This window comes from Leptinotarsa decemlineata, unplaced genomic scaffold (assembly GCF_025532065.1).
Source record: "Leptinotarsa decemlineata unplaced genomic scaffold, Ldec_3_MD MMD2_tig00000882_RagTag_RagTag, whole genome shotgun sequence".
Classification (NCBI taxonomy): domain Eukaryota; kingdom Metazoa; phylum Arthropoda; class Insecta; order Coleoptera; family Chrysomelidae; genus Leptinotarsa; species Leptinotarsa decemlineata.
The window spans coordinates 10,862,513-10,884,613 of NW_027412556.1; the positions used below are offsets into that span (position 1 = coordinate 10,862,513).

Consider the following 22,101-nt stretch of genomic DNA (forward strand, 5'->3'; position numbering starts at 1 on the left):
GATTATGCTGGCGCGCCCTCCCGAATGTATCGGGGCTTCGGGGATAGGGCCTGACCAGCGCACACTGGTGAAAAAAAATAATAATAATAATACGTTTATTGGTCCTTAATATGAGCATACAAGAAGCTATAGGGCAAGTCAAGGTATACAAAATTGTAGTGAAATATATTAATATAGGTGTATATATATATATATATATATATATATATATATATATATATATATATATATATATATATGAATGCATAAAATAACTATATGTATAAAAGTGAATAAAATATGTAAATGCTAGTGGACAGCACAGTATATTTGAAGATGTGACAAAAATTAGTACTAGCAATTGCGACAATATTCAAAATACTCATTCAGATCGTACGGTGTAATATGAAGTGAGAAATCTTTAGTTTTTTCCTGAAAATGTGTGCCTGATTTATCAACTTCAATTCATTGGGGAGGACGTTATATAGTCTCAATCCCATTATATCAGGTAGATTGTGACAGAGGTTTACACGTGACTTTGGTAGGCGGAGCTCGTTTCTTCTCCTGGTGTTGTAACTATGAAAGTCAGTACTTGTGAGAAACGTGTTTTTCTTTTTATGAATATATGTTGCGACTTCCAAAATATAGAGACCGTAAAAAGAAAGAATACCGAGTTTCTTGAAGAGATTTCGACATGACTGCAGCTTCGGTGCATTTGTTATGCAACGAATAATTTGTTTTTGTGTAATGAATATATCTTTAGCGGCTAGAGATGTACCCCAGATACTGATTGCATAACTTATTCTGGATTGAACTTGAGCATGATAAAATAATAGTAGACCTTCAGTGTTCAATACATTTTTTAACATTCTGATTTGATAGCATTTAGAGTTCAGTGAGCCGGTGAGACTTTTGCAGTGTGTTTTGAAAGTAAGATCGTTGTCAAGAGAAATGCCCAAGAATTTAATAGTGGTACAGGGTTCGATAGAGATACCGCATGGGTTCAGGTTCAAGGCAGGTAAATTGAGGTTTTAACTGGTATGGAATGTCATGTAGTTTGTTTTGGAAGGATTGAGATATAGCGAGTTTTTACTTAACCAACCGTGTAGGATATCAGTGGTGTTAGATATTTAATTTTGGAGTTCTAATTCTGATTTATCTCAGAGGAGTAGAGTAGCGTCGTCAGCATATAAGCAAGTGAATGCTTCTGGTAAAACTATTGGGAGTTCATTTATATAGATGATAAAAAGTATAGGAGCCAAGACAGAGCCTTGAGGTACACCAATATTATTTTCTTGTGGAGATGAGAAATATGTGAGTTTTTTATTTGCACTAGTGTGGCTAATTTTTACTCTCTGGGTTCCTCCTTCGAGAAGAGAACTGAACCAATCGTGGGATTTCCCTCGAATTTCAATTTGATAAAGTTTATCAAATAGTTGTTTATGTATTACGCAGTTAAAAGCTGGACTGATGTCACAGAATATTCCAGTTGGATTATGTCCTAGCTCGATGGCATTAACAATTTTTAGATGAAGGCAATGAATTGCACTCTCGGTGGAATGTCCAGTGCGGAAACCATGCTGGTTTGGGTGAAGTGAACTGTTTATATTTAGAAAGTTCACAAGTTGTGCAAGCATTGTGTATTCAAAAAGCTTGGAGAAAATGGGGGGAACAGTAATGGGACGATAATTTTACATGTTTTGCGGATCATGTTTTTTAGAATTGAAGATACAAGAGCATTCTTCAATCTCGATGGGAATGAGCCCTTTTGAAGGGAGGCATTTATTACATGAGTGAGAGGTTCAACGATAGAGGCGGCGATTTTTTTACCTGTGCCACAGGTGTCTTTATTTTGGAGTTTGTAATTTATAGTATCCATAATTTCCTGTTCAGTCACGTATCTGATGAAGAAACTATTAGGCATATTTTTTTTCATATTCTTAGAAGGTGAGTGACTTTTATTGATTATTTCATTAATGGAGTCATACGGTGTCTGAATAAAGAAATCATTGAAGGCCTAGGATACAGATTGTGGATTATTAATTACTTCATCACCTGTTTTGAGGGAGATGTTTTTGTGAGTAGTATATTTTCCGTTCAGAGTAGAAATAATACTCCATGTGGTCTTGTTTATGTTGGAAGATGAAAGAATTTTGTTGATATAGTAATGGTTCTTTGTATATTTGATCAAATTTGAGTGATTTTTTCTATCTGTTTTGTATATTGCGTTTAGTTTTGGATCCGTTTTTTGAGCCTGAAATAAAGTTTTTAAATTTTTACTCGATTTTTTGACTGTTTCGTTCGGATATGAATTTATTCGAAAACTAAATAGTTTTACAGCAGGATGGTGCACCTCCTCATCATGCAGCTCCAGTGCGACAATTTTCAGATGATCATTTTTCTGGTCGCTGAAGAGGTCCTACAGAATGGCCACCAAGATCACTGGATCTCTTTTTCTGATTTATTGCTTCCATATTTGTCTCTAGAACGAATATTTCCAATATAATTGTTGACCTGTTTCATTTTCCTTACAAATCATTGTTTCAAAAGTTACTCAGTGTGGCTCGTTTTCAACTCAAATAATTTGACGCTTCCGAATCATAAGCTTCAGACCATATGTTTTATACTTTGTTGAAAACTGTCCATCATGGAGCATCTGATAATGCGAAACAATATAGGGTGGTCCATTAAAAAAAAATTGGTGACAAGCTCTGGGGGTGCGATAGGGGAAGTTACATCAAAAGTGAATATGTCAAAATGTGTCCTCCTGTATACTATTGTTGACGTGTTTTTTCATTTTCCCTGAAAATCATTGCACCAAAAGTTATTCAGAGTGGCTCGTTGTAAATGAAATGCACGAAATCAGATGGAATCAGTGTAAACTCGTCAAATGTATGCTGTGTACATTTCATTTCCTGAAATATTTTCTATATTATCACCGTAGAGTATAAAAGGATTAGGACCTAAAATTGACCCCTGCGGCACTTTCATTTCGAGTAAGCTATTAATAAGAATCATTGAAGAATAGGACGTTATAAATTTCATTTGTTTATATAAAATCAAATGAAATTAGCCGGCAGCAATTTCAATTATTGTATCAGTATCACCAGTGGAAGTCGATCAAAGACTAAATTCGAAAAGTAAAAGTCCTTCATACCGCTGCTAATTACAAGACCACAAAAAGTCTACGTACCCCACCCTGTTCCACTTTGAAAGAATGATCGAATAACATCCTCATTTTCAGTCTCTCGTTCATGAATTGGTGTCACCGATGACTTATGAGATTGGTAATCGGTGAGGAATCTTTAATGAAATAACGGAAATATCGAAGAACTTCGGCGAATCTTATTTCTTTTTGTGTTGACGCACTAGAGGAGAAATCCTCACTGGTGGATTCTCTGAGTGTTTTTGGGTTTTTGTGTTACTTGAATGTAGATTAGTATTAGTATGAATGTTTCATAAGAGGTTCATTGAAACCTGGTTTTTTGTATTCATCTTTTTGCTTGTTGGTCAAATAATGGAGAAACCAGAATTGATTCAAATGAAACTACTGATTGTAATATAAGGCCTCAATTTTATATTTCGTTAGGATTTTATCATCTAGACCATTTATTTTAAAAGTTATTCAACACGGTCATGAATACAGTATTTTCTTGAGTATACATTGGAGGGATATACTACTTTCATCAATTGAACAATTCATTTTTAATGCTGATCGGGTTAGGTTTGATAACAAAAATCAGAATAGATATACCAGCAGAGCAATAAATATTACTGGAGTGTTTTCCCAACACCAAACCGTTATTTAATCACCTCGACACGTGTTTCGATCACCAAGTGATCATCTTCAAGGGGAAGATCAAACTAATGACTCAGAAAATAAAGGACAATTTCCATTTCTTGACGTTTTTGTGATGATGAGCCGATATGTACGGCTAGAATATGATGTATTTAAAAAAGAAACCAGCACGTACAGGTATATTCCTGACAGTTCATTGTGGACAGCACAAACGTGCTGGTCTAAATTTTCTAGTGCATCGTCTTTTGACTTTTCCTCTCACACATGACAGGTTCGTACTAAAAAACGAACAATACAGGAAATAGCAGCCACTAACGATTTCTCGAGGGGTATCGTAGATGTGATAATGAGAAAGAAAAAGTTTGGGTTAAGAATGAAGGAAATCTCGACTTTCAAAAACAACAAAAACTAAGATAAATATATCACAGTTCCATATCACCAGCACACAAGGACTTTAAAAAAATTTTCAAGGAACTAGGTATGAAGGTGGTTTATGAAACAAGTTATATACTACAGAGCCTTTTGGGAAATCCAAAAGGCTAAGTCGAGAATTCGGAAAAGTCTGGAATTTACGAAATTACTGCGATGCATAATATTATGGACAGACAAAAGGATCTATTATAATAAGGCATAAGAAACACTTAAAATAGGGAAGACCTGAAAAATCAGCAGTCGCTGATGACCTTAAAGATGACCCCTTGGTGAAACACGTGTCGAGGTGTTGAAATAAGGTTCCAAACAGTGCATCACAAGAACAGATTGTGTAAAATAAAATATTCAATATTTTTTTATCGAGATGCCCAAGCAGAGCAGTGCTTAATGATTTTTAGGGCTTTTCGGCCGGAAGTCGATTTGGAATGGGCGTATCCGTCTTGAATACGAAAATATCCCCTTTATTCTTTCTTTAGTGCGACGTCCCATTGTTGCATTAGTGGTTTCTATTGGCATCGTTTTGTCAGTTCTCTTCTTGTTATTGTATTTCCAGATTAACCTTTAATTCACGAAAGAACTTCTCCTTTTCTTCTCTTTGTTTCATTCGTTCAGTCTCATCTTTCATTTTTCATTCTGAGAGTTGTGAAAGTTACACCTGTTCTTGATTTTAATTTGCTTCCTACTGAGCTAACTCTTTCTGCATTGGTATTCTCAGAATTGTCTGTTTTGTTCAGAACCATTCGTTTTTCTGCCAAAAAATATTTACTAGAAATAAACAATCCCAGAAATTACGTTATATCCGTATGACGTATCACGTTTTGCGGATCGCATATTACACTTATGAACACGCTGTCTGTTCCAGAGTAGTTCCCTTCAGATATAATACACTTGTGCCAGCCTTTTTGCCAATAATCGAAGCAGTTTTGATATATTTTTTTATATGTACATGTTTTTTCCGTTAACCAGCAGTTGTACCCCTACGAACGACAACCTTCAGAAGTCGAACCTTATGCGAGCTAAAGTCTAACGAGGTCATACTTTTCAACGTGTGATTCCTAACTCGGGTTGGACGATAGCGAGTGAAAATCGAGCGAGTCAGCCAGGGTCTTGAACCATCGACTCACACATCGGCCGATTAATTGAGCGAACAAGGCACCGATGTCGGACCGCCCGGGTACCGGGCGGTTACTTCCAAAATACAAATCATGAAATTATAATAAAACAACAACGAACATTATTTGGCGCTACGAGGCGACTTCATTGATTCCAGTAGCGCATTTGCATTTTCAGCTGGATTTTCGGGAAAACCCGGAAAAACCACATCATCTGAAGATCTTGATCTACCAATGTCCTCTCCCTCATAAACCAAAATGTGGAGTATCTCCAGAGACTTCATTAAATTCAATACATCGCTAGAACACTTAGTAACACGACTATCGTCAAACTCAAACCATTCCGTTTCGTCTTTAACCCAGGCGTAATAATGACCAGATTCAACGCCAGAACCACAGTGAACCACGAGGACTGTAGCTCATATTTGCATACACATATCTCGAGCGATAATCTTTCGTTGCTTGGCCTATTCTCCATCCGAGTTCATGAACGAATAACAAAGACTCCGGGCCATTAACACCAAAAGTTAAAACCGCTTTTGGATGGAACAAATAGTTGTTACCAAGTTTTTGGTGTTTTTTTCGTTTTATTTTTTTCGCCAGACAATGCTGCTAGATGGGAAGCCGCGACCGTGTCATCACAAGTAAAGTCCCATACCACAGGTTTACCGTACTTCCATGGTATGCGAGGCATACCATCTGGTCGTTTACCATCATCTCGACTGGTACCTGAGGGTTCCAGAATTGCAGGAACATCCGCTGACACCATAACTCGTTTCAATATGTCGTTCTGAAATTAATGAATAAATGATTATTTTTTGAGAAAAATTCATATGTTTTTAACAGATATCATTAAATGAAGAATATGGGCCTCAAAACAGTTATCTGCGGAACACTTTACTGTATAATTTTTGGGTGGCTCAGTATTTTTGCAATTTCTACTAGTTGTTCACTATACATCTACACCCGAGGAAATGGAGTGTCTCATTGCCTCGGGTCCAATACTCTCTCTCGCCTGCTGCTGATACAAAATCTCCGCGAAATTTCCTAACGTGTCCCCTGCCTTCGAGAAACCGTCTCCGTTCATCATCCAGCTGACGTGCCGCTCGCTGGAGAGGAGCTGCAGGTAGGTGGGCAGGTGAACGAACGTTCATGGCCTTGTGCATCCTTCGAGGAGCGATCCTGACAATCGCAAGTCGTGTTTGCTCTCGAACAGAGGCGGGGATTTACTTTGAAGGTACTTATTTTTTATTGAGAAGGTTACGTGCGTCAGAGCACAGATTGCGAAAATTATTTCTCAGGAATTTTATACGCTGCCCACGGTTGCTGTTCTTGATTGATCATACTTTTTTATGTGGAAATGCACACAAGAGAACGGTGATCTCTATAGACTCCTGCCTTGAGCAGCGGAGTTATAAATTATTTTTAAGTTGCTGTTCCATAGGCGTACATAATTGAGTCGCTTGAAAAGTTTAAAATGTAGTATTCATTTCGAATATTCAATTTTTTATATGATTTGATATAAAAAATCTCAAAATTCTTTTTATACTTGTATGTATACGGCGCGTAACAGACATGTGGAACACCCACAATAATAATTGATATATTTTTTTATAAAATACCCAAAATTGAATTGGGGCTGAAATCAACGATACTTTCTACGAAAAATACTTTTCAATGTATCACATCTGTATATCTGTAGAGTAGGTAGGGTGAGTGTGAGCCCACAGCACTTAGGCCACATATGACCCATTGTACATCCTCCCGAAGAGTTGTCCTCATAGGTCATCGTCCATCCTGTCATTTCCAGGAAAGTGGACAGGTCACTGGGAGACATCTTCTTTATATCGGCAGGTGTAGGCCAAGACTCGTCGAACACACACTCTCTTATTGACGATAACTCCGGGCACTCGCATAGTACATGCCTGACAGTCTCATCTTTCTATTCACACATCCTGCATATAAGTGTGTTCACTAGCATCATATTATGGAGGTGTTTCCTAAGTTGACAGTGACCAGTCCGAAATCTTACTATTACGCGTAGATTTTTCCTGGTCATCACCATATATTTCTTCGGCGCCAGCTTCACAAGGTGATCCTATGATTTCATCACATCTTTTTAGGGATTGAGCATGGGCGTGACGTTTGGCTAGTTCCGCAATTGTCGAAGTCATCAGGCCGTAGGTGCCACTGGGTCCTAAAATCCTTAGTCCAGCTGCTTTCTTGGCTGAAGAGTCGGCAATGCAATTACCTTTACTCCTGTCGTGCCCTTTAACCCACCTCAGGATAATGTTATTATCTACCGAGGTTTTGGCTAAATCTTGGTGACACTCCAGTACTAGCCCTGTGGATTCACGTTGTCTGCTCAAGACTAATAGGGCTTGTCTGCTGTCAGTGCAGATTGTTATGTTCTTGCCAGAAGTACCTTTCCTGGTTATTTCTTTTGTGGCGATTGAGATACCAGCCAGTTCTGTTTGGACCACGCTGGTATTTTTTTCCATTCTCCACTCAATCCTTAGGCTTAGTGATCTGGTGTACACAATGTATCACATACTTGCACAACTCATCTGATTGAATTACCTGGAAAATATGAATTATTGATGAAGTCCTTGCATCGTGATCTGTGTTGTTAAAATACGTACTAAATTCTCAGAAATCACTGAGGTTTTTTGACTCAATATATAGAATCGTAACCTTGACAACAATTTTTTCGTTTGAATGTAATGATATTTCAGAGAATTTAGTGGCTACTATTATTGAACTCTACTGAGTGTGTGAATTAAAATAGCTACTTCAGATTTCTCTTCAGTAAAATTGATGAGGAAATGAGCTTTTTCTGTTAACGGAAAGATTATTATTCCCAATGTATTTGACGCTTCATGAACAAAACTCTTTCGTATACAATTAATACTCTGGTGGTGAAGCTGTCAAATCACAAAAACCATCTTTGGAAAAATAACTTCGTCTGTTGATGAAAACTACGAACTTGCAATAGAAAAAAAATATTCACTTTTTTGTTAGAAAGAAATACCGATCCGCGACAAAATAATGGTTGTCTTGAAAAAAGACTAAAGTATGTCTATAATGGTAGGCAGAAAGAAATTATGTGAAACTTAAAAAAAAATGAATTTCAGCTGGGAGAAAACAAAACTCCTGGGAGAATCTTCCAGGATTGGCTCACTCCAAGGCATTTCTTCACTTTTCGAAGCTTAAATACCAAACAGTTGGGATGAACTACGATGTCTAACAGGCTTTCTTACAGGTCACTGTCATCATATGCAGAGACTCGGACTGTCGGAAGACAGTGTGTGTCGCCTCTATTTGGAAAATAGTGAAACAGCAGAGCACATACTTTGGTGCCTGCCTCGCTGGGGACCGAATCAGGTTTTTAGAGTTTGACAGAGCTATACTATTACCTGAAAGACCACTCACCATACAAACTAATCGACTCCGTTAGGAAGCGGAGTGCATTTGGTCGAGTGTGAATAGGTGTGAGCCACACAACCCTTGCGGGTTGCAGTGGAGGGTCGAATAGACTCATTCACTTTGGACTTAACCTAACCTAACCTAAACAAAACAGAAATTCGCTCTCAATAAAAAATGATGAAAGTATTTGCTGAAAGATACGTTACCTGAAGCGGATAAGATAGTATCGACGTAATAATAGAAACATTTATTATCTGGGCGGATTCAGTATGACTGAGTATGGATTGAATTTGAGATTTAAATTCGAGAAATCAGGAGTATATGAATCAAAATGTGGAACTTTTTCTAAGGGATATATCGGTCAAACCGGCAGAACTATCAGGAATCGCATCCTGGAACATCATATGAACTATGAGAAGAAAAAAAACAAGTTCAACATATACAAAACAACATTTAGAAAAAAATCATAGCTTTAACAGAGAGTTCGAAATTTTCCACATTAAAAATAATGTTTCAAAGCTATTTTCATTTGAAAGCAATGAAAATTAATTAATGAAAATTCGAACATTTCACTTAATGACCAACTGGATTTAAATAGATCACCATTACAAAACTTGATTTCTTATAAACCTATGTTATTCTAGTTTTCGTAAATATAATATTATTGATGTAAAATTGATACAATATGCTCTAGGTTTTTATAATTTGGGGATGAACCTTAGCTGTAAAAAAAGCTACTGTAATAGAGGAGAATGTTGTGATATTTCTGAAAATAAACTTCGTGAAGATCAAGTCGTTACTTGTAGTTCGTGAAATGAATGAAGGAGTTATTAAAAAGAGTTCTAGATAGCACGAAGAAAATTCTGGGACAGGTGAGAGGCAACGTCAAATCATTCGCCAATGGTAACAAAAATGTTTCCAATTTCTGACTTCCAAGTTTGGCAAACTTGAGGAAATTATGTACCTCTCAAGGTGATAGAACATGGATATTGTCTGATTGAGACTTCCAAATCCCAGTTAGTGACTCGTGGGGTTCCTCGGGCTTCTGTTCTCGGCCCATTGATGTTCCTGATATATATCAATGACTTAGCTCTCATTGATAATGCATTGTTTGCTCATGATACCATAGGAGTATGGCATCCAAGAAATAATGATGAAGTCAGTGATCAAATTGAGGCCGATTTATATAGAGTTTGAAGATGGTATGATGCCAATAGGCTAATTCGATCCTACAAAGACTTGTATTTGAATGAAATGATGCTAGGACATTCGACAATCAGCTCGGAGTCAACCACAACATTCATAAATTATAAAATAATTTTGAAGTAGAACCCATCTACTGAAAGAATACCTCGGAATGTTCTATTGTTGTGAGAGGTCGCTACAACAAAGATCTTGAAATACGCTAGGAAGTAATAATCCAAAAAGTATTTGAAATTTCAGTTGGTGTTAACTATATATCATAGCTATATCATAAACATATTATCCCACATAGCAATAGATATTCCAGGTATATTTCATGAATATACATTTTAGGATATTGTATTATGCTATGAATATGTCATGGATATATATATATCTTCTGGAGAATATTCCCTGGAAGTGCTCCTGGCGAACCTTGGGAATATTCTTGGAATATCTTATAATATTCTTAGAATATGTAAGGTATATTCTATTGAGAATATTTCAGGAATAGAACCCGAGGAATATTCATAAAATATTCAGGATATTCTTAGTTTATTGTAGGAATATACAATAGGGAAACACCATAGAATATTCTTCAAATATATTTTATGAATATTCTAGGAATATTTGGAATATTCCAAGAATGTGACGAGTAAACGCTATTAGGCAAGTATATATTGCATTTTGATGCAAGATTCACACAAGTAATGAAACACATAATATTCATAAACAAATATATTTTAAAAACAATATACACTGAAATATTTGACGTTTCAACCAATATTAAAAATAAAAAATCTAATTCAAAATATTCATTCACTGAATAGAATATTCCTGAATACTGTCATATTACAAATATTAGAAATGTATTAAAATTAGGATGTTTCTACTCTCAAACAAATGTATACTAAAAAATATACTAAAATAACAACTCTGTGAATTCATCAGCACTAATTAAAAAATAATAAATATATCATTTCATTGAAAAAGAAAAAATGTATTACATCAAGAAATAGGTTAGGTTAGGTTTCTCACTTAAAAAATAAACTCACAAATGAAGTATTTAAAATGAGTGGAATGATGGGTTCTTCAATGAATTTCACTTACTTGAAGTTATCCAAACTTTGCTCACCAGAATAGTTTTCCTTATTTTTGTCCAACAATGCATCAGCCAGTGTTTCAATAGTAATACCTGGAACAAAATGTACATTAACGTTCATTATCACTATTCGAAAGTGGCACAATAAAACTGAAATAAAAATCAAATAGATATTTTTTGCATAGGTTACTCATGAACATTTACAACATTTTATGACTTGGAGAGCAACTTGCATTGTCTTGTTGAAAAGTACTCATTACGTTTTCAGTTCCTTGACGCACCTGCCTGTACCAGGTACCACTATGTTTCCTTTTAGGCAAATTGATACTATCTTGAAAATGAGTGATAAAAATTATGAAAACAAATGATACAAAAGAATGTGTCATTCACTTACTTTTCTCTATTGAAGATACACAACTAAAATCACTCTAGTTCAAACATGTACTTAGTCAAACCAACAAATCCCACACACCAACTCTCCTCGAACCTAAAATGAGGTATAGTAGGTTAATCACCATGACTTAACTATCAATACTATTGCATTTTACTTACTTTTCTTAAAGACTGAATATATGCAACTCTCCTGTTTGAAGATCCAAAATCAAACTATTCGCTGTACTGCAAATTGGACAACCCCAAATTATAAATGGTACACTGAACGTGACAGAATTATACTTTGATAATAACACCAACATACCATGCATTACACACGCGAACCTGCCACGTCAACCGCCATGTTGAATCAAATGTCGAATTTAACGAAAAGGTACCAAGCATTAAGGGACAGCCGCTTTCGCAGAGCTTATTCGACTGTCGCGCGCTACACTTCAATTGACCAATGAGAAACGTTTACTCCAATTCTTCACTTCCCCATTTCTCTGTTTCCAGGATTTTTCGCTTTGTAATTAAATAATTTTAAATACAAAAAGACAAATAGGATGAGAATTAACCAATTTATTGGTTCATTTATTGGCCCATTCAAATTTTTTTGTCGTTTCCAACAGTTGCTGTTGGAGCAATTCATCCAGAATCTTCGCGTTGAGTTCAAAAACTGGTTAACATTATCAGGGTTATATACATTAGGTTATGCATTCGATTAAGATCTTCAAATATTTTTGTTTTTGATGATATTGAATCATTTGAATACGTTATTATAAGATAATTCAAAATTCCATTGTATAGAATATTTCAAAATATACCGTGGGGATATATTCTGAGAATATACCATATGGTATATTCGATCGACAATATTTTTAGAATATTCAAGGGAGAATAATCCATTTATAGACATTCTATGCACATTCTTTCGGGAATAATCCTGCCATATTCATTCAAGCATATTCTATGAATATTCTAAAGGCATGTATATATTCCAAGAATATTCTATGAATATTTGGAATATATACGTTCGTTTTATGATATACAGGGAATATTTCATGAATATCTGGTTCTGTGTGGGATGTTTATTGAGAATGAAGTATCAGTATTAGTAAAAAATGTATTGACGAATATCTGGAAAAAATTATTATCATTATTGTATTTGTATAGTTGCATATATCGTATTGTAGTTGCATATATTTTGTGAACAATGTTCGTAAAGATTTATGAAATCCTTTAATGCAATGCCTCTTGTACTCAAGAATCTTCTCACAATACAAACCGTCAATAATCAAATTATCGTCTTTCAAAGTATGAAAATTCCTAATGGCACTAGCACTTACGTAAGTACAAGTTATGTGGTAATTCTAAATATCCCTCATAGCTGTTTATATACCTACGGTGCTCATAGGTACCTCTAGTCTACTCGTCAGGTAAAATAACCTCCCACTGTAATGCAGCACAATTACGGTTGCCGGGTGCTTGTACGAAACACATCATTACAGTGATCAAATTAGGATTATCAATGGAAAAACGCATCAGAGAATTGCAGTAGCAGGAATTATGTTATGGCAAATTGCTTTCTGTAATTTTTATACCCCGAGGATGTACGAAATGGATATTACTTTGAAAAATACTGCTCCATAGCAAGACTAGTTTGTGCTCGCGGCTTTGCCCGCGTAGAATTTGGTTTGTCACATCAAGTTTCGTGACAGACCAATTTGAACAAATAGTTACAATATTATTCATCAACCCAAAACTTTAGGTTTTCAACTTCAAAACTGATGAAATTCAATACAATCCCTGTTGGGGGAAAATTCCTGATTTCCTTTCTTGATGCTTTTTTTACGCTATACAAAGAACCTACCTGCATATAAGATTCTAGGTTCAGTAGCTCCGGCTGTACGTTGATATAAGAGCGGGCAAGCCATTTATTTATTTACATTAAACATATAGTAACTAAAAAATATGTCAACTGCACTAAGTGATGCATAGCTTCGAGAATCAAATTATGTTACCTATAAAGATAAAGGAATTCGCAAAACTAACACAACCGTCAACAACGTCTGCCCTCACGCGTCTGTCCGCGTTTGAGTCGCGTTCTCGGCGGTGGCGCTTCATTGCTTAGACCGCCCCTCTACCCTCGCGCATCGTCCTCCGTCGTCCTACAGTGGGCGCGACGCATAATGGCTTACTGAGTTGCGATACCTTTTGAACAATTCGTCCAAATTACTTAGTGTAAAAGACAGAGTTTAATCATATCAAATACTCTAAAAAAGCAATTGTATCAATTTTTATGAGAATTTGATAGATATTCAAAAATGTGCATTGTGAAAAAAATCAATTCAATTTGGGGCGAAACCATTTCACATGAGATCCAAGAGCGTTCAATGCAATCCGAAAAAGTCACTGTTTGATGTGGATTTTGGGTTGATGGCCTTAGCGAGAACGACGTTGGCCAGGCTGTCAACGGAGAGCAATATACGTCGATAATTACCAACTTCTTTTGCCCTGTTTGACCTGTTCAACAGAACGGCGCTGTTCAACAGAACACAGCTCATGCCTCATGCCACGTGGAGGTGATGTGAACTAGCCACCTAGGTCGTACGATTTGACCCCGGTAGACTCTTTCTTGTGGGGTTTTCCCAGGTCGCAGATATTTGAGAATAAATCACAAACCACAGCGGTTCTCAAAGCCAACATGGCATCGGTGAAATTCAGCTTGATGTATGTGCTAGAGGCATGAAAAATTGGACGTTTCGGATGCGCTCCACCCAGAGATGCCGTGGCGGACATTTGAACAATGTTATATTTCACACATGATGGCATCAATGGGTCTTTCGAACATATAAAAAATTCCGGTGACATCTCACACACACTTTTTTCACTTGAATTTAAAAATAGGAAGCGCTCAATGAAAGACCCTATAAATTGTTAAATCAATTGTTGACTCGGTATTTTTTTTTCTACATACAAATGAACGATTAATTCTACTCTTACTTATATTAATACATAGTCTTCACTCATTTAATTGTGAAAGTTAGGTAATTCAAGCAAAAAGTTTCCATAGCATTTTTTTTTCTCATGACACATATGTCAGGATGGCCGAGCGGTCTAAGGCGCCAGACTCAAGGATATCCTTGCCTACGAGAGTAGGTTCGAGCGTTCTGGTCCACTTTGTGGGCGTGGGTTCGAATCCCACTTCTGACATATTTTTTTATTTCTTCTTGAGTGCTATGCCCGATTATTACCTTCTGTTTCTATATCAAGACACTCGATAACTTTCATATTTGTATAATTTCCTGGACCCGGATATTACGCAGGTAGCTATAGCTGCCTCCGTGGTGATTTTGATAAATTTCTTGTAAACACAAGATCTATCAACTGAAACTTTAAATGTGCGGTTGGCTCCATGCATTTGTATTTCTGTCTTTTGGTAACCAAGTGTTGCCCATCTTACACTTGGCTGCACCATACTGGGCAAAATCCCGAAACACGTGTCTATGGTTTGCTACTTTCTTGAGTGTCAAACCATAGACACGTGTTTCGGACTTTTGCCCATCATCAGTGTGGTACAGCCAAGTGTAAGGATGGGCAACACTTGGTTACCAAAAGAAAGAAATACAAATGCACGGAGCCATCAGCAGGAGCCAGCCGCACATTTGTGGTTTCAGTTAATAGATCTTGTCTTGAAAACACAAGATTCAGGCTTTCGGAAATTTATTTTTTCCTTTATCAAGAATATCTACAAAATAAATGTGATGCAACCATTATATAGTAATAACAATTTCACAAAAGACTCACCAAAGTTAATTCAAAATATAAAAAGGCATATAAATCCAAGCATACAAAACCGAAAATTCAAATTCAAATGTGACGATGAAAATTTTGTTACAGAATCAGAGAAAATGTGATTGATGTGATATTTGGATATACAGAGAGATTTATATGTGAGTTAAGAATTATTAATGATCTATAATTTTTCTTGTTATATCGAAATTATTTGTTCAATTTCATTGATCAAAAGTTAAAATATTATTGTAAATTTGACACAAATTTTGTATTCATGAATCTTGGTAAAGTTATCATTATTTTTACCTATGTGACTTTATTATTTTGAACTGCTTAAATTTTTGTATTTTCATAATCTAAAACATGATCTGAAGAGATAACATGTTCAGCCAGTCCAGATATCTAACAGCTGTTTCAGTCTGTTGGGTTCTCCTGGAATGCTATCGTAAAATGAATCTACGTTTTTCCAGAAATTATATAAAATCAAGAAAGGTTAGTGCAATTAAACTGCTAGTTTCTGGTTTGGAACAGTTTTCCAAGCTTTTGAGAAGCAGCCCTTGCAATTCCAGCGATATGATTGTGCCAAGACATATTGGTGTCTATTCTAACCCCCAACAAACTTATCGAAACAGGAAGCGGAATTGTCTGACCTGACATCCGGTTCGGAGACATTTATCTTTTTGGAGAAAACAAATGCCTGGGTTTTTGTGACATTGAATTTACCCTGGTTACTTGCACCCCAATTTGTAATCACTTGTAGATCCTCATCAAGATAAGCCACCTCCTGCTGCTGTTGAAAACGTGTATCCGTAGCCGATGTCCTGGAATCCAAATGAAATGACGAGACAAGTGTCCTGTCGTTAGCAAAGTAGTATATTGGTTTCTTGGTTTTTTCCAATAAGTCGTTGATATACAATAATAGAAAAGGTAATAATAATAATCTTTATTTTCCGTTTGACATATACATGTATAGGAATCGTCAAATTTCACACAAAATCATGAGCACACGCACTATAAATGTACATATATGTGTATATAAATTAATAAATATAAATTATTAATAAAATAAGGATACATAAACAAGATCATAAGTAACAACAGATCATAAGTAAAAAAGTATCAATCGTAAAAATACATTTACAATCGTCATAAATTAAAAAAGGAAAAACTCGGCCAAATCATAAAAACATTCTTGAATTGAAAATTTTTTCAACTCTTTACTGAATTCATCAACGGTGCTTGCCTCCTTTATGTATTTTGAATCGAATTAAGAACTTATATTTATTCTTAAAAGTATATAAAGATAATTAAAAAATATAAAGACTTGCAAGAGTCATAACCTTGAACTGCCTGAATAAACTCCTACAAGAAAAAGTGCTGTTAACTCCAGCCAGTATTCGCAAAATCCGTTTCTGTACTATGAATACTTCAGATGCCAATGTAGAGTTACCCCACATGCATATGCCATATCTCAGCCTGGATGTAAACTGTGAGTGATATGAAGAAAGTAGTTGTTTCGTCAAGAAATTCCTTATATTTCTGAATAGATAACACAAAGAATTCAATTTACCAATTAGGAGTTGACAGTGTTTCCTCCAATTCAGGCACGAATCGATAGTGACACATAAAAATTTAGTTTCTTCTGAATTTTCGAGTATTAGGTTGCCTGTTCTGATTCGTATATCAAGGCATTGTTTTGGCGATTGTGGAATCTTATCAATTGCATTTTATCGGCGTTAAGAAATAAAGAATTCATTCCACATCAATTGGTAATTTTCTGTACCACATTTTAAATTTGTCAGCTAAAACTTCTTCCGACTCGTCGCACACGATTAGTGAAGTGGCACACCCATGAAAATCTCCCGCGTAATCGAAATGATGTATAGGAGTTGTATTTTCATTGTTACGTGTAATACTCACATATTGTTTTCTGCTTTCTAAAAACGATTGAATCCAATCATATGCCACCCCTCTTATACCATAAGAATACAATTTCGATAAGAGATTTATTTGGTCAACACAATCGAAGGCCCTGTTTAGGTCGCAAAAAATGCCTACAGGACATTCTCCTGCTTCTTTATAATATATCAAACGCTCGACAAAATTAATTACTGCTGTATTCGTAGATTTATCTAATTGAAAACCATGTTGGTGGTCAGTTAGAATTTTATTCTTACTCAAAAAGTTAATGAGCCTATCCAAGTAAGAATATTCGAATATTTTTGAAAAACTAGAAGTTATTGTTACTGGTCTATAATTTTCCAGTTTTTCTCGGTCCTGTTTTGAAGACAATATGGATCCCTGAGGAATACCAGCGTTGATGGTGAAATTATTCGAGAGATATCCATCGACTGCCACTTGCAGGGAACGTTCTTTCAGGAAACTGAAGAGCCATACACAAAAACGATCCGACAAGCCACAGCATCGAAGTTTGGCCAGCAAACCCTCATGCCACACACGGTAAAAGGCCATAGAAATATCAAGCGCAACAGCTCTTGATTCTCCATGTTTCTCGATTGCGTTGTTCCAAATATGGGATAGAAGGTTGCCTGTTGAACCTTTCCGAAAACCCTTTTGATGATCGCTCAAGATGTTGAAGCCTTCCAAATATTCGAGGATATGGTGGTTTACGACTTTCTCCATGATTTTTGATATCACTGATTTTTTTAACGTGACAGTTCATAACCAATATTGATTATTCATTATTTCTATTCATCCATTCATTCCATGGTAAGGGCTGCAAAACTCTGACAAAAATCTCGTTGAAACTGTATTCTCTGATATTATGCTTGAAGTGTCTCCTATTCCATTGAAATAAAGTTGTCTACAGTGACAAATGTTGAAAGCGGTACAGTTTTTCTGAAAATGTCTGTAGATGGCGTCCGGATATGAGCTTTTAATTAGGTCACCCTTCTCAGCAGTTTTGATCGAATTTTTATGAAAAAAAACATGGACTAGAATGCTCCCTTGCTTCCACAAATCAAGAGCTAGTCATTCCAACAGGGCACAAATACTACTTTCTTGCACTGAATCTGAAGAAAATGGTGAAGAAACTGAAGAAAATAGTGAAGATACGGCATTAAAATTTTGTCTTCCAGGCAGGAATCGAACACCGGTCTCCCGTTTGATAGGTGGGGGGATACTTTCGCCCCACATTGGGCGCCAAATCATGATTAGTGATATATTTGGAGTATTGATGCAGAAAGCTCAGAAAAATTCCAGATTTGTGAAAAATACATTCAAATACCGTAATTGGTATGTTACAATTTCCAAGTGGACAAAAAGGTTTTTCTTGTGTTCAGATTGCCTTGTTATGAATCACACGTGGAAAGGTAAGACCTCGTTAATCCTTAGCTTGTACAAGTTTCGACTTCTGAGGATTGTCGTTCGTAGGGGAGTAACAGCTGGTTTTAAACAATATAAAAATTAAATGTTACAATGGGTTCCACAGAAGTTAATATTAGATTGAAATGAAAATGTACATTGATCATTATAGTAACGCTATCCAAACAAGTGGAAAAACAGTAAAAACTATATGAAATATTCAAAAAGAGCAGGAATGCATACATCAAATAAATTATTGTAATAATATTATATAGAGAACATTGCGACTTTCAGACAAGCATTGAAAAACTGTCGATTCCTCGAAGTCAAGTATGCTTTTGCACAACTCAGGAAACAAAATGGAAATCTATAACAATTTTTCGCAATGTTTGATTGCTTCGCCTGCTTTCTACTGAACTAATATGATTACGTGCGATTTTGAGCATGTAAATGAACATATGAATATGCGACTGTGTAATAATATCAGGCATCATTATAATTTATGAATACTTTCTATCAATCGCTGGAAAAGTCAACTTCTGCACACATTCGCTAATGTGAGTGAAAACAGTATGTTATAATGTGTGCGACAAGTGAAAAAAGTGCATTCATTACTTTTACTTAGTGTAGGTGAACGGATCTGATGGCAGGTAATGCTACGTTTGTTATGCTGCGTTGACTTGCGATGTGGATTGAATGCGAAGTTGACTGATTTGAGATGCATAATTGTGGTTGAACATTCTTCAGCAAATGAATAACTGCACAAAATGTACTGGGTGGAGTTGTTTTGATGTGGTAATGCTACCAGAATTTGAAAATTTCATTGGGAACCCCATTTGGAACTGGCTGATTCTTGAAAATCCATATTGAAACTAATTAATAAAATTCATTGTATGATTTTCACTTTAAACATGTGTTTCGCTATACAACGTTATGAAACACTTTAAAGTGAAACTTATACAATGAACTATATTAATCAATTTTGAAAAAATGAAAGCTGAATCAATTTGTAATATATGCAATATGTTGTGTAGAAATCCTGTGAATGATATCTGATTTGATTACATTACAAATGTTTGGATTAGAGAAAAGTTTTCATCGTATAATTCAGCGTTCATATAAAAGTATTTTTGTTCTGAAAGTATTTTTTTCTTTTGTGTAATTCAATGTTTATATGAAAATAGCTGTTTCGAGAGGGTTTCTTCCAGTTTGTATCTGAAAGTTACTTCTTTGCATGATTCACACATCTTTGTATAGAGTTAATTTTTTAAATTGATTCCGTTCTTTCTTCAGAAAATTCCCACATTTTTTGTATCAAGATGGGAAAGTGGAAGGCCAAAAACTTTCTTTCGCTAAAATCAATTTTTCTAAAAATATATCCTTTCAACTGAAACCGTCATAAGAGTACCGTCGAAAAATTTAGGGTTGTTCAAGTATAAACCAAGCGGTTCCGAAGTTTTAGTAGAAATAACGTCAAAATTTGATGTATTCAATCATCCATACTATGGAGTCTGATTTGTTATGACAGTGTTCCAAAATGTGTTTTTTTAAGGGTATTGAAGGTATTGAAGGTATTGATTCTTTGGGATGCAATAAGTGGATTTAACTCATTCGTGACATTAGATTGTATTTTAATGAATGAATTGATTTCTTTATCTTGTAATTTTATTTAGATTGGTACTGAAGAGGCAATAAGGTAAGTAACTGGTATCTGTAGAGTAGGGAGGGTGAGTGTACACTCACAGCACTTGAGCCACACGTGACCCATTGTACATCCTCCCGAAGAGTTGTTCTCCTAGGTCATCGTCCATTCTGTCCTTCCCAGGAAGGTGAACAGGTCACTAGGAGACATCTCCTCTATATTAGCAGGTGTAGGCCAAGACTCGCCGAACACACACTCTCTTTGGCAATCTTGAGGTGTCTCACGGTGGCCTCCGCGAAGGTTTTGGAAGGTGCAGCGATATAACTGTCGTTGCGCGGCTTCTTCAACCTTCTTGGGGTTTCCTCCGTGGAGGTGCACAAGTGAGGAAGCTTTCCTGCAAGGGCAGCCGGTTCCTTGCCTTCATTCAAGGCGGAGCTCTTGGTGCCCCCGCAGTTGCTGCTGGAGGTGGTCTACTACGTCCAGCCTCATTCCAAACGGTAGATTGAGGTGGTCATTTCTGTTCATTCCCAGCCACCGCCTTAGATTGAGGTGAGCACTTCTGTCCAGCCTCGGGATTGGTTTTTTTTGTTCCTGTTTTTATGTTGTTTCATTCATGTGTGTTCCAACGAGTAGCAAGGTAAGAGTTGGTTACCTTTGGCACCTCTGGTCACCTCTGGTGTCGCCCAATTCCCCAAGGGGATCCTTCGTGACCCCATATCACCCTGTGGCTATTCAGGTGTCAGCACAATTCCTTACACCTGGTCTTCGGTGGCATGTTTTGCAGAGGCTTTTAGGGGGTTTTAGTTCCCCTCACCCTACTTATTTCTGCCACCAACCAGGAGTCCGGCGACTCCGTCCGTAAGACCACATTGGCTTCTCGAATAGGGCCCCTGGCCGTTTCCCTATCCGCTAGCTGGGGACGCGCCCAATAGGTAGCCCAACACACGGGTGAGTATTAAATTACAAACCAAAAACGACTCTCCTCGATAGGAAGACTTAACAGATTGTCTCTGGTCTGGATTTCTGGCAATACTGACCTGGAAGGCAATGATGCTCCTTCATCGGACCAGAACCTGTCATTGGTATCGCTTTAGGCTTTACCAAACAAAGATTGAACACCTGAATGGCAGAAAGATTCATGGACTTCTGGCAGAATCTTCCAGGACTAGCTCACCCCATGGCGTTTATTCACCCTTCGAAGCTTGATACCAAACAGTTGTTGGACTACAGTAAGGATGAACTACGATGTCTAACAGGCCTTCTTACAGGTCACTGTCATTTGAATCATCATATGCAGAGACTCGGACTGTCGGAAGACAGTATGTGTCGCCTCTATTTGGAAAATGGTGAAACAGCAGAGCACATACTTTGGTGCCTGCCCGCTGGGGACCGAATCAGGTTTTCAGAGTTCGGCAGAGCCTTACTCTCACCATCTGACCTGAAAGACCACTCTACATACAAACTAATCGGCTTCGTTAGGAAGCTGGGTTTATTTGGTCTAGTGTGAATGGGTGTGAGCTATAATAAACCCTTGCGGGTTGCGGTGGAGGGTTGAATGGACCCACTCACTTTGGACCTGACCTAACAGAACCTTACCTATTATGAAACATCGGGTGTCCGCCATTACATGTTCCATGTAAGTGGAATATTATCTTTCTGATATACTATATTGTGTAGCAATCTTGTGAATGATATCTCATTCAAGTCCATAGCGAATGTTTGTAGTACAAATTGAATAGAAAAAAGTGTTTTTTGTAAAATTAAATTTTCATACAAGAGTAGTTGTTGAACTAAATTTATATCCAAGCATTGTTTCGTTATTTAGAATCTCAGAAATTCTGTCCCCATTAATATTTTATTTAGCTACTACTATGCCTATGTTCACTCAAGTTTAAATTATTGCTCAGTCTGCTACGAGCACTGCAGTAAATTG

The 22,101-nt window shown here is 36.5% G+C and overlaps 1 protein-coding gene, 1 long non-coding RNA gene and 1 other non-coding gene across 3 annotated transcripts in view; 2 read left to right on the plus strand and 1 right to left on the minus strand.

Moving 5' to 3' along the window:
* Window positions 1-22,101, plus strand: part of LOC111503677 (uncharacterized) — a 307,933-nt gene that overhangs the window by 119,496 nt on the left and 166,336 nt on the right.
* Window positions 10,829-11,936, minus strand: LOC141482258 (uncharacterized). Its single transcript, XR_012465422.1, has 3 exons — window positions 11,585-11,936; window positions 11,427-11,519; window positions 10,829-11,125 (listed from the first exon to the last, which is right to left on the minus strand). It is a non-coding gene; the product is annotated as an uncharacterized lncRNA (long non-coding RNA).
* Window positions 14,506-14,620, plus strand: TRNAL-CAA (transfer RNA leucine (anticodon CAA)). The gene is made up of 2 exons: window positions 14,506-14,543; window positions 14,576-14,620. It is a non-coding gene; the product is annotated as a tRNA-Leu (tRNA).